Source organism: Pseudophryne corroboree, chromosome 1, assembly GCF_028390025.1.
Source record: "Pseudophryne corroboree isolate aPseCor3 chromosome 1, aPseCor3.hap2, whole genome shotgun sequence".
In the NCBI taxonomy this organism is placed as follows: Eukaryota; Metazoa; Chordata; class Amphibia; order Anura; family Myobatrachidae; genus Pseudophryne; species Pseudophryne corroboree.
Window position 1 is genome coordinate 899,744,999 of NC_086444.1, and position 10,060 is coordinate 899,755,058.

Here is a 10,060-nt window from a genome sequence, read left to right on the forward strand (position 1 = left end):
AGCAAACACAGCCCGACAGCTATTTCAACCGACTGGTCTTCCTCAGGGGCTAACCGCACTGTTGTCAGAACACGAAATATAAGCCTCAAATGGCACCTCAATCAACCCAGCAGCATCAGGACGTGGGCTGAGACAAGTCCGGGCATTTCTAATGCATCCCCTGCTGTCTCCTCCCACTCCATGGCACTGGTAACTAAGCTAAACAAACCCGGTGTCATGCATAGCAACGGCTCCGGAGCGCGGCAAAATGTGCGGCGAGTGGTCTCAGCAGCCTGACTAGTAAATGGCATGCTGATAGTGAGGGGAATTGCAAGGACGCTGTATATCAAAACAGAAGTGAATGAAATGAAGTGATGTGTTTAAAAAAGTAAAAGGTATAGTGCTGAAGCTCAGCAGAAGAGGGTTCCCTGAAAGTGCTGGCTAGAAAGTGCAAGGTGCAAAAAGCAGGAAGGAATGACAGGTCTAATAGAAATAATAGCAGGTGACACAAGGACAACCCTCAAAACAACCTACTGCAAAGCAATGCCCACTTATTACGGCAATCAATATAAATAAGAATATATGTGCAAAAAGAATCCAAACTGCCCTAATGGGGAGAAAACCCACAGAATGCACAATGTCCGCTGCCTTGTGGTATTGAGTGATGTACAGCACCCAGTATTCCCAGATCGTCACCGATACTGGTACTGACTGGGCCCAACACTGCTTAGTTTCCAAGATCAGCCGGAATTGGACGTTTGCCAGTGTGATATGGCTGTAAATATCCCTAGACCAACATATGTTGTCTACTGGGGAATCCCATATAGGCAGCTGGAATCTGATACTGCTAAATACAACACCAAAGATGGACAATAAGCTGCACATAGTGAGCAAGAGAGGGTCTGCATGGTGGATGTTGAAAGCGAGGGTGAAAGGAAAGGTGTCACTGCTAGTGAAGTGGGGACCTGTCAGGATCGAGTCTCTAGATATATAAAGACACACGGCGGTGTCTGACAGCACATAGCATGCAAAGAACATCAATGACAGGACACACGGCGGTGTGTAAGAAAATTAAACCAAACAGCGGAATGCAGAGTCCAACAAAAAGTCACTATAATATGTCACAGGAAACAACCTAAATGAAAATCTTCATTGAGGCCAATCGGAGTAAGGCAATTAAGTCTGTGTATCCATTGTAGTTCTCATTGTAGCAAAATTCTGTCCCAATCACCCCCATGTTGTAGGGGCGGTATGTGATCAATGATACAACATTTGAGCTGGTTAACAGTATGATGTGCATCTTTGAAGTGTCTTGCGGCCAGTAAGTTAGTAAAGTCTTTTGAGGTGTCTGTAGCAATTAGGCACTTCTTGATAGATGAGCGGTGTTGGCTGAGCCATTCTTTCATCATTCTACTAGTCTTGCCGACATACAGATGGTTGCATGGGCATCTCAAAATGTAAACAACAACTCTACTGTTACAGTCCAGCCTATATTTGATGGAATATTCCCTCCCATCAGTGGGATTTTTGAAGCGATTTCCTATTATCAGAAAAGAGCAATCCGAACATCCTGTACACTTAAATACTCCCGGTTTGGTGGTAAGCCAATTGGACATCTGTCTAGGTTTCTGCTGTGAAAAGTCTGTCTTGACCAAAAGGTCCTTGAGATTCGGTCCTCGAATATAAGCAAATCTTGGTATTAGAGATAAGTCTTTTTTCAATGTCGGATCACTGGAGTTCAAATGCTAATGTTCCTTAATGCGGTTATGTATAAAGGCTGATGCCGTTGTGAACATACTGGAAAAATTAAGCCTATCCCGATCTTTATTGGTAGTATCAGTTTTCACATGTAGAAGTTCAGTTCTGTTAAGTTTCTCAATCCGCGATAAAGCATTATTGATTTCATTCTTGGAGTATCCTCTGTCCAAGAATCTCTGGCACATAGATTCCAAAGCTCCTGGTAATTCCGTTGGATTAGAGGTGATGCGTATCACCCTCAGCAGTTGAGAGAAAGGCAAGCCCTTTTTCAAAGGCGCTGGATGAAAACTGGAGTGCAATAAAAGAGTGTTACGGTCAGAGTCAGATTGAAGTTAGCAATGTATTATTCTCCTTTTTGATGGTCACATCCAAAAAATTAATTTGTGTTTTACTGAAGGTCAAACTGAATCTGATGGTTCCAGGGAGGGCGTTGAGTTTATTGATGAATTCCAAAAGATGTTCTTCACTGCCTTGCCAAATAAAAAATAAATCATCGATGTATCGTACATAAAATGCTAAAAAGTGACAAAAACGTGAATTACCAATGATGTGCACCTGCTCATATGCTGCCATAAAAATGTTGGCATAAGAGGGCGCCATGTTGGAACCCATGGTGGTCCCTTGTTTCTGCAAGTAGAAACAATTTTCAAAAAGAAAATAATTTTTGTTGAGGATGACGTCAATGAGTAACATAAGAAAGGAGACTGGCGGTCCAAAATATGCATCGCTGTTGAGAAGATCTCTGCAAGATTCAATACCCTGTATATGGGGGATGTTGGTGTAGAGACTGGAAACGTCCAAAGTGACAAGCAAGGTATCCTCTGTCACACTCTGCACTCCTTCTAATTTCCTCAAAAAGTCAGAGGTGTCCTCTATATAGCTGGATGTCCTCCTAACCAGTGATTGTAGATAAAAGTCGACCAATTGTTAAAGGGGCTGACACAGGGACCCTCTGGCCAAGATAATAGGTCGTCCAGGAGGCTGAGTTAGTGATTTGTGTATTTTTGGAAGTGTATACAAAAATGGAATTTTGGGATGTGTGGTGGTAAAAAATTCAGCTGTGCTTTGATTCATATAGCCATTGTTGAGTCTCATTTGTATAATAGAGTCTATCTCTGTTTTGTACACTCCTGTTGGATCATAAGTGAGTTTCTGATAACACATGGTATCCGAGAGCTGGCTGTTGGCCTCCCGTATGTAGTAGTTGTAATCAAGGAGTACGATTCCTCCGCCTTTGTCCGCAGCTCTGATGATTAACTGGGTGTCGTTGCGCAATGAGTCAATGGCTTTTCTCTCTCCCAATGTGATGTTGTGATGGTTAATTCTTTGGTTGGCAATGTATGGAATGGTATCCCTTTTGAGAACCCTTATAAAAGTGTGTAAAGAAGTGTTTTGTGATGGTGCGTCAAATAGGCTTGGCTTTTTTGGTAAACTTGACTGGTTGGTTGAAGATGTTGATCCTGAATCGAGGTTAGTTCCTGCAAAAAAATCTTTAAGCCGAAGTTGCCTGCCAAATTTGTAATGATCCACATGCCATTTAAATTCATACTGTGTTACTGTGGGAACAACGGATAGGCCTTTGTTCAAAATGGACAGTTCGTCAGGTGTTAGGGAATGCTGGGACAGATTGAAGACTACCATTTATAATTGTGTTTTTGTTGTCTTTTCCTTTCTTTTTCTCCCACCTCGACGGGTGGGCACAGCGGGTTTTTTGGCGGTCTTCTATTCCTGGAGGATCTCGGTAAAGATGTAAAGTTTTGGCCAGAGGTAGATGGAGCATCTGAGTCGCTTGCCGAAGTTTGGGACTGGCTGTCAATGTCTGTAAAGGATTGTATAGGTCTTCTGCCACGTTGGAACTGTGGTTTATATCTTCGGGGTTCACTACGTGAATACCAAGGATATACCCTGCTATCCTTGTAGTCCAATTTGACCTGTTTGTACTTGTTCTTTTTGAACTTAAGCAAATTACCTTTAAATTTATCTCTGTCCTTGTTCAACTTGGACAGAAGCTCACTGTCTGGGGTTTGGATTGACTTAAATACGTCTGATGCTTCTAATTCGGAGATGTCCTTCCTGATATCATTCAAATCAATGCCTGCCTGTTGAACCACCAGCAGCATTAAGTCAAATGAACACTTATTCAGTATGTTGCACCATCTGGCGCAGAAATCATTGCTATGTCTTCCCAGTGTGGGTTGGTTACGCAACCTAAACCGCCTGGGAATAAATAGCTCTTTATAATATTGCGATAAGGTAAGTCCATGGAGTTGAAGTTGAACTTCCCTTTTCTTTAATCTTAGGAGATCACTGATAAACTCCTCCGGACTGTCAATGTGAAAGGCCAGTGAGTCAGTGTCATCAAAGAGAATGCGTTCTGCATCAGCATCATTAAACTGTAGCACAGATGTAATTTCCTTACTGGTAGACATTGAAAAAAATAAAAACTATAATGATAGATATTTGTTTGCTTAGACTTGCACAGGCATGCTTGATCACACACCACAAGGCTGTATATGTGCAAAAAGATACTGGTAACAAGAAAACAAGAAAAAAATACTGAAAAGTCAATTATTAACCGAGGAGAGAACATGTAAACTCCACGGGGCAGGTGCACATTAAAAAATTGAGTAACGATAGGAAATCACGACAGCACTCAAAGCCTATGTATATAAAGCAAAAAATGGTGGTGCAAGGCAGCAATAAATATAAAACACTCACTTCTCCAGCGATGCAGAAAAAGTAGACAAACCACGTGTAGATGAAAGAAAAGCAGGATTTATTCCTTAACCAAATGGCAGGGTGAAGTACAGCAAATACAGCAAACACAGCCCGACAGCTGTTTCAACCGACTGGTCTTCCTCAAGAGCCAACCACACTGTTGTCAGAACACGAAATATAAGCCTCAAATGGCAAGACACTTCAAGGATGCACATCATACTGTTAACCAGCTCAAATGTTGTATCATTGATCACATACCGCCCCTACAACGTGGGGGTGATCGGGACAGAATTATGCTACAACGAGAACTACAATGGATACACAGACTTAATTGCCTTACTCCGATTGGCCTCAATGAAGATTTTAATTTAGGTTGTTTCCTGTGACAAGAAAAAACATGCTATGTGCTGTCAGACACCGCCGTGTGTCTTTATATATCTAGAGACTCGATCCTGACAGGTCCCCACTTCACTAGCAGTGACACCTTTCCTTTCACCCTCGCTTTCAACATCCACCATGCAGACCCTCTCTTGCTCACTATGTGCAGCTTATTGTCCATCTTTGGTGTTGTATTTAGCAGTATCAGATTCCAGCTGCCTATATGGGATTCCCCAGTAGACAACATATGTTGGTCTAGGGATATTTACAGCCATATCACACTGGCAAACGTCCAATTCCGGCTGATCTTGGAAACTAAGCAGTGTTGGGCCCAGTCAGTACCAGTATCGGTGACGATCTGGGAATACTGGGTGCTGTACATCACTCACTTAATACCACAAGGCAGCGGACATTGTGCATTCTGTGGGTTTTCTCCCCATTAGGGCAGTTTGGATTCTTTTTGCACATATATTCTTATTTATATTGATTGCCATAACAAGTGGGCATTGCTTTGCAGTAGGTTGTTTTGAGGGTTGTCCTTGTGTCACTGCTATTATTTCTATTAGACCTATCATGCCTTCCTGCTTTTTGCACCTTGCACTTTCTAGCCAGAACTTTCAGGGAACCCTGTTCTGCTGAGCTTCAGCACTATTCCTTTTACTTTTTTAAACACATCACTTCATTTCATTCACTTCTGTTTTGATATACAGCGTCCTTGCAATTCCCCTCACTATCAGCATGCCATTTACTAGTCAGGCTGCTGAGACCACCCGTCGCACGTTTTGCCGTGCTCCGGAGCCGTTGCTATGCATTACACCGGGTTTGTTTAGCTTAGTTACCAGTGTCATGGAGTGGGAGGAGACAGCAGGGGATGCATTAGACATGCCCGGACTTGTCTCAGCCCACGTCCTGATGCTGCTGGGTTGATTGAGGTGCCATTTGAGGCTTATATTTCGTGTTCTGACAACAGTTAGCCCCTGAAGAAGACCAGTCGGTTGAAACAGCTGTCGAGCTGTGTTTGCTGTATTTGCTGTACTTCACCATGCCATTTGGTTAAGGAATAAATCCTGCTTTTCTTTCATCTACACGTGAGTGCTGGCTTGTCTACTTTTTCTGCATCGCTGGAGAAGTGAGCGTTTTATATTTATTGCTGCCTTGCACCACCATTTTTTGCTTTATATACATAGGCTTTGAGTGCTGTCGTGATTTACTATCGTTACTGTTTAAAGTGACCGGAGATTGTGGGGCGATATTCAATTGTACTTAGTTATCTTCACGCATATCATGCCTCTAATACCCCTTTCAGACAGAAAAAACAACCCGGTAATTTCCCAGCACTAGAAGGGTTGACCCGGGATTTTTTTCTGTCTGAAAGGGTCAACACTGGACTGAATTCCTGGGACTTCAACCCAGGTTTCTATTTGGGTTTTCCCCCGGATCTTATACGGGTTGCTGGCTGCCTGAAAGGTTCCAACATGGAATTTTAGAAACGGGTCACGGTTTACAGCGCTTATTGGCCGAGCTGGCGGGGCACTGGCGATTGGCTGAGCAGCAGGGTCTCTCTGATTGGCTGAGCAGATGTGGCACTGGCGCTGGCGTCTGAGGTCACAATTGTGCTGCAGGAGAGATGGATAAGAGAGACAGCATGGTGCACTGGAAGGAGGAAGAGATCAGGGGGCTGCTTTCTGTTAGAGGGGAGGAGGAGATCCGGAAGCAGATTACTGGGACAGTGAAGGATGCCATAGTGTACACCAACATTGCCAAGATACTTACCTTAAGGGGCATTGAGTGCACACAACAGCAGGTAGTGAATAAACTGACCACAACAGGAGGAAAAGTGGTGCTGCTAGAATGGAGTGGGCTTACTATGATCAGTGCAATGAAGTGTTTGGCAATTTTGCACTGGTTAATCCCATTGCCATTTCATCGTCCAGTTCTGCTACCCTGGAGATCAGCCAATCCATTCCACTGACGCCACCAATGTTCTGTGATGACATTACTGAGATCAGCGACACCAATCCGATGGCTTCTGTGATTAAGTTCCCACTGACCATCTGTGTCGGGGCTATTAAGTCCCTTTATCAAGGCTGGATTCAGCCTTGAAAAAGGGACTTAATAGCCCCGAAATGCGTTGGCGTTGCCCTGCTGTGCCTTTTCCACCTTTGGACGAATAGGACGACACAGACGGTCAGTGGGAATTTAATCACAGGAGCCAACAAGAAGGGTATTTCCCGGGGTACTCTGCATCATTTAACACCTGCGGCTCCATATACTTCCACTGGTACGATTTTATTCCTGCCACCAAAAGTGTTTCTGAACCACTTAATTTCTTAATAACTTTTGAACTATTTTTTGAACTATTTTATTTTATCACCCTAAACTCGAAAGGGAATTATTTTATGTTTATCATGTTTTATATGGATTAAAAGTGCTTTTATATTCTACATTATCACACCTACTTATTAGACACCTAGCAACAGGGTGTTAAGGATCGAGCGCCCTTAGGGGGGTGCAAACAATTCCTTCTTAGTTAAATGAGTCTAATATGGAAGCGCTTTAAATTTATATGCCGCTCATACCTGTAAGAAAAGGAAAGGTTAGTTAAAATGTTTACAGCTCTTTTTAGAACTATGTTTATGGAGGTTAATGTATGGAGCAACGAGGATTCCAATTAAGTGTCCAGGATCGGATGTTTGTAACAAGAGTCTCGTTCTACCTGACCCTGCTGTCCCTACCTCGTGAGTTGCTGATCGCTGCTCACTTCCGTATTCCGGACTGGTTTCCTCCTCCGGCTGGTGATACACGGGTGTGCTGCGCTGCCGTGCGCTGGATGATGACGTGCACCAGTGTCTCCTGCCTCCGTTCTCTCTCCAACGCGTTTCGGGCATTAGTTGCCCTTCGTCAAGGATGAGTGGTGTCATTTCCTTTTCCCTTTTTATTGTAAAAATCTATCAATAACTTTATTGTTACTTTGTTTAAAACAGGAAATGTTGATCCCGGAAATAAAATAATTTGGCGGCAACCAACGTAGCGGAAGCTTTCCGGCAGGGGACTTCTGGTGCTCAAAGGGAACATTTTATCTTATATAAAATTTGGTAGGCGGACTAGTTTATTAAAATTAAATATATATATATATTTATAAATGTGTGTTAAAAATGTTGTTTATTGTTGTTCTATACTATGTTTTCAGAAAGGCATTTATATCAACATCTACATTTAAGCCCTTGGGGTGTAGTGTTTGCATATAGTATATCCATTTTGTTTCTATCCTCCTAAGATCTAAGCTTGGATTTCCTCCTCTCCAATTATTTTGGATCTTTTGTATCCCCATGAATTTTAAACTTGAGGGGTCCTGCTGATGATGATCTTTATAGTGTTTTGATACACTATGTGTTTCCAAACCTCTCCGTATGTTATACAGATGCTCCGAGATCCTGATCTTTAATTTCCTTTTCGTTTGTCCAATGTACTGATATCTACAAGGACATTCTAGGAGATAAATAACCCCTTCTGAATCACATGAAATTTTCTCTCTTACTTTATATATTTTGCTTGTTATGTTCGACTTGAACTCTATAATTGGTTGAGTAGACATTTTTCCAGTTGTTTTACAAGCTCTACAGTTCAGACAGTAGTAATTTCCCTTATATTCTGACTGGTTTTCAATCTCGTTGTGTATATAGCTCTGCACCAGGTTTTGTTTCAAATTCCTGGCCTTTTTGTAAATTTTCTGTGGTTTTTCCTTGATGTGGGGAATAAGTTGCTTGTCCAATAAGAGAATGTGCCAATGTTTTCTTAAAATACTCTCCAGTTGGTAATGTTTACTGTTGAATTGGGTAATAAAAGTTGTGTTGTAGTCTTTGGTGATTTTCTTTGATTATATTGGATCATACTCTTTCTGTCTAGAGCTGTTATCTTTTCCACTTCTTCGTTTAATGCTGTCCTTTCATATCCTTTGTCTATGAATTGATCTCTCATTGAAATGCATTGTTGTTGAAAGATGTCTTCCTGTGTGCAATTGCGTTTGAGGCATCTAAATTGACCTCCTGGAATATTTTGAAGCCAATTTTTTTGATGATTGCTTGTATAGCTTAACATGTTGTTGCCACTGACTTTTTTGATGTGGTTTCTGGTGTTTAGTTTATTTTTTTCAACAAAAATTTCTAAATCTAGATATACTACCATTTGTGTGCTGACTGTAAATGTAAATTCAAGTCCATACTTTTTGTTGTTTATGTATAGCAGAAATTCTGTGAGTATATTTTCTGGGCCTTTCCAAACAATCAACAAGTCGTCGATGTATCTCTTCCACAGAATTATATGTTTTGCAAATGGGTTATCATTCCAGATTTTTTCCTCCTCCCGCCTAGACACAAATACATTTGCGTAACTAGGTGCGAAGGATGAACCCATTGTGGTTCCTCTTACTTGATTATAGAAGGCTTCTTGGTCCCAGAAATAATTTCTGTTCAGGATGTATTGTATACATTCAATAAGAAAATTAACCTGTGCATTAGGTAACTGTGTGTTGTTTGAAAGGAAGAAAAACCACAGAAAATTTACAAAAAGGCCAGGAATTTGAAACAAAACCTGGTGCAGAGCTATATACACAAGGAGACTGAAAACCAGTCAGAATATAAGGGAAATTACTACTGTCTGAACTGTAGAGCTTGTAAAACAACTGGAATTTTTTTTCACTATGATCAAAAGAAAAAACCAACAATAGAAAATGAATCCTTCAATCAAGGTAGAGCTACTGCGAAAAGAGAGGAGAGATTAGAATATCAGGCTCTCATGAAAAATATTGAAACAAAACAAAAGAGAAAACATGCAAAGCTCAAGATTTGGAAAAAGATCACTCACACAAGAAGAAGATGAAGAAAATCAAGATAATGGTTTTTTAGGGGAGCTATTGGAGGTCCCACAACCTCCAACATGGACTTCAGGGGAACCAAGAACAAAAAGACTGGCCCTTTCACCAGGAGAAGGGGTGTCAGGGGTGGGAAGAAATTACACCAAAAGAGTTTAACATCAGAAAGAGAAATAAATTTGGAGGAAGAAGGGATATACAACCTCAGCAAAAAGGAATTATCCGCACACCACATATCATTGCTCAGAAAAGGGCTGAAATTTTCTCCACATTCTAATGCTAACAGATTCGACATATATATAGATGTCCACAAATTCATATGAAAGCTGTGCATCAGAAAGTTCTTTGCAGAAAAAA

The 10,060-nt window shown here is 41.5% G+C and overlaps 2 pseudogenes; one reads left to right on the forward strand and one right to left on the reverse strand.

Annotated features, from left to right (window-relative positions):
- Window positions 1-642: 642 nt before the first annotated feature.
- Window positions 643-762, reverse strand: LOC134945810 (5S ribosomal RNA; annotated as a pseudogene).
- A 4,334-nt stretch (window positions 763-5,096) lies between these two features.
- LOC134945817 (5S ribosomal RNA) lies at window positions 5,097-5,216 on the forward strand (annotated as a pseudogene).
- Window positions 5,217-10,060: the final 4,844 nt, after the last annotated feature.